Source organism: Aegilops tauschii, chromosome 2 (genome assembly GCF_002575655.3).
Source record: "Aegilops tauschii subsp. strangulata cultivar AL8/78 chromosome 2, Aet v6.0, whole genome shotgun sequence".
NCBI classification, from domain to species: domain Eukaryota; kingdom Viridiplantae; phylum Streptophyta; class Magnoliopsida; order Poales; family Poaceae; genus Aegilops; species Aegilops tauschii.
Genome location: NC_053036.3, coordinates 409,601,997 through 409,605,491, shown reverse-complemented (window position 1 = coordinate 409,605,491; position 3,495 = coordinate 409,601,997).

The window sequence follows — 3,495 nt, the reverse complement described above, 5'->3', positions numbered from 1 at the left end:
TACTAAGGATAAAACGATGGGGTATATTTCTACATAAATACATCTTGTCTACATCATGTCATCGTTCTTATTGCATTACTCCGTTTCTCCATGAACTTAATACACTAGATGCATGCTGGATAGCGATCGATGTGTGGAGTAATAGTAGTAGATGCAGGCAGGAGTCGGTCTACTAATCTTGGACGTGATGCCTATATAATGATCATTGCCTGGATATCGTCATGATTATTTGAAGTTCTATCAATTTCCCAACAGTAATTTGTTGACCCACCGTTTGCTATTTTTCTCGAGAGAAGCCACTAGTGAAACGTACGGCCCCCGGGTCTCTTTTTCATATTATTTGCCTTTGCGGTCTATTTTCCTTTGCTTTTATTTTTAGATCTATTAAACCAAAAATACAAAAATACCTTGCTGCAATTTATTCTTATTTATTTTATCTCGCATTCCCGCGATCCAATCTATCATATTTTTATCACGTCCGTTTGCCAATTTCTGGCGCCGCTACCCGAAAGGGATTGACAACCCCTTTAATACGTCGGGTTGAAAGTATTTGTTATTTGTGTGCAGGTGTTGTTTAAGTTGTGTTGCTTGGTTCTTCTACTGGTTTGATAACCTTGGTTTCATCACTAAGGGAAATACCTACCACTGTTGTGCTGCATCATCCCTTCCTCTTTGGGGAAATACCGACGTAGCTTCAAGCCGCATCAAGGCTGCGGCCCGTGGGCGTCAAGACCGAGCCTCCCTCGCACGTGCCGCACGTGTGAGTGCGGCGGGCTGCCGCGCCTTCACCCAAGAGCTGCTTCGCGTCGTTTGGCCCGGCAAGTTGAAGCCAGATCTGCCCCCGCATTATGACGGGACCCCGACCCTGCGGAGTCTCTCCAGCTCTACTCCCTGAGCATTGAGGCGGCGAACGGAGATGACAAGGTCATGGCCAACTGGTTCCTCATGGCTCTCAAGAATGGCGCGCACTCCTGGATCCTGCACCTCCCGGAGAGGTCGACCTCCTCCTGGGATGAGCTTCGCGAGCGCTTCATCGCCAACTTCCAGGGCACCCATGACCGTGCCACTGCAGTGAACGACCTGCGGCGCGTGAAGTTGCAGTCGGGCGAGACTCTACACAAGTACATACAACGCGTCATGAATGTTCGCCTCAAGATCCCGAAGGCATCGAACGAGGCTATTATCTCGGCGTTTACCGATGGCGTCAGGGACGTCAAGATGAAAGAGGAGCTGGCCATCCATGAAGACTTGTGCTCGGCCCTGGAGATGTTCAACCTGGCGAACAAGTGTGCAAGGGTCAAAGAGGGCTGCCTCTTCCTCCTCGAGCTTCCGGAGGCCGACCCTGAAGACAAGAAGGCCAAGTCTAAGGAGGTGATGCGCAAGGGCCCTGTTGTGCTGGCAGATGAGCCCAAGATGAAGCGCGCCCATGACCATGATGAACCTCCTAGGGCCAACCGCCCGTTCTGCATCTTGCACAACGTACACAGCCACAACACCAACGACTGCCAGGAGCTCAGGGCAATCTGCGACGAGCACCTCGGCCACCGCCTTGAGCGCGGCGATCGTGGCTACGGCCATGGAGGAGGCCATTGGGACAACCGCAATCCTCGCCAGGACTAGCGCGACCAACCTCATGAGGATCACTGGTGTGACCAACCTCGCGACGGCCCCTTGCGTGATCAGCCTCGTGAGGCCCGTCCTCGGGGCAATGCCGGCCTCCCTCCGCTGCCGCCGCCACCAAGAAGGAACGACGACAACTGTCAGGACAAGGGGCTAGGGGCTTCCAGGAACCCCGTGCAATTGCCTACATCCTCGGCGGCGCCCAGGCTCTCGCCTGGAACCGCATCTTCAAGCAGTTCTCCCGTGAAGCGAACGCATCCCTCCCAAGGCTTGAGGCTGCACGCCCCACAGGTGGTCACAGTACGCCATCACCTTCGACTCCCAGGATCACCTCAAGTGTGCAGCCGCCGCCGGTGCGCTCCCCATGCTCTGCACGGCCACCATCAGCAACGTCGTAGTCACCAAGACTCTCATCAATGGTGGCGCTAGCCTCAACGTCCTCTCTGTGGAAACATTCGACATGCTCCAAGTGCCTTACGACCAGCTCATGCCCACCAGGCCATTCTATGGAGTAACGGACAGCTCTACCACCCTCATGGGGCAAGTGCGCCTCCCTGTCACCTTCGGCAAGTGCGACAACTACCATCTGAGCTCATCGACTTCGACGTTTCCCACATCAGCCTCCCGTACAACGCCATCTTGGGGTACCCTGCCCTTGCCAAGTTCATGGTGACTGTTCATCATGGCGACAACGTCCTCAAGATGCTAGGGTGCAGCGGTGTCATCACGGTCACCTGCAACAAGCAGGACGCGTTCTTCTCCCTTGAGCAGGCCGAGAACTCTGGCGATGAGGGCGGCGTCCTGCCTCAGGATACCACCCTCGCGAAGAAGAAGCAACTCCTTCCCATGACGCATCCGAAGATCACGAAGCCCGCTGGCGACACCTCAGGCCCCACGCCTGTGGTCGGGACGCCCCTTCCTCCTGCATAGGAAGGCGTGCCTGGCGCTTCCCTCAGGACGGTCTCGGGGGCTTCCATCTGGAGAGCCTCTTACCTAATGAGTGTGATGAGGGAGGTGCTCGGGCACCACCTGGAGGCGTGCTTCGATGCGCAACCCCACAAGTAAGGAACGAGGCACGAGGGACGCAAGAATTCATCACCAAGGCGATCGAGGAGCTTCAGGAGGCGCAAGCCTTGCGTGGCGAGCGTCGCCCCACACCACCCAGTGCAGCTGCCGCCCCCAACATGGGCGACGGGCTGTGCATCTACGTCAACATCCCGGGTCTCAACAGGGCCGCATCTCAGGGCCTCTTCAGTCCATCGCGCGTCGGCCGGAGTGGGGGCTACCCCTGTAGCTACGTTTGCATGCCTTTTAGCCTTGTGAACGTGGGCACTACGTACCAGCGCCTCAACAGGCCACGCACGCGACCCATGAGGCCCGACGCCAGGCGGTGATGACTCACAAGGCTCCGGACCCTCGCGAGCCTCTCGAGCCTCCAGAGCCCCCAGGCTCGTGAGGATCAAGCTTCACCGACTACCTCGACACTTCAGCAGCATCATTGCCACGTGACCTTTTGGTTTGTTCAATTGAGGGCGCCCCTCGGGCTGCATTATCCTCAAGCTATCAGGGCCCGTCCTTGCAGCTGTATCTTCTTGCGCATGTATCAGAACTGGCTCTGCCTTTGATGAATATCCTAAGTATTTCAACCCGTGTGCCCGGTGCTTCGTGACCATTAATGTCGCTGCACCCTCGCAACCCTACCCTCGACCGCCTCATGATTAAGGGTAGGCACGGTGTCTGTGCTTGGGTTCGTCCCTGCAATGTTGATAAATATAAGCGACCGAGCTCTGTCTCGCGGGCCAGCTCCCATGCACGTCACCTCCTGGGGTCCTTAGTGCCTTGTCCTCGCATGAGCTAATCGAGAGTGGGTGAGTC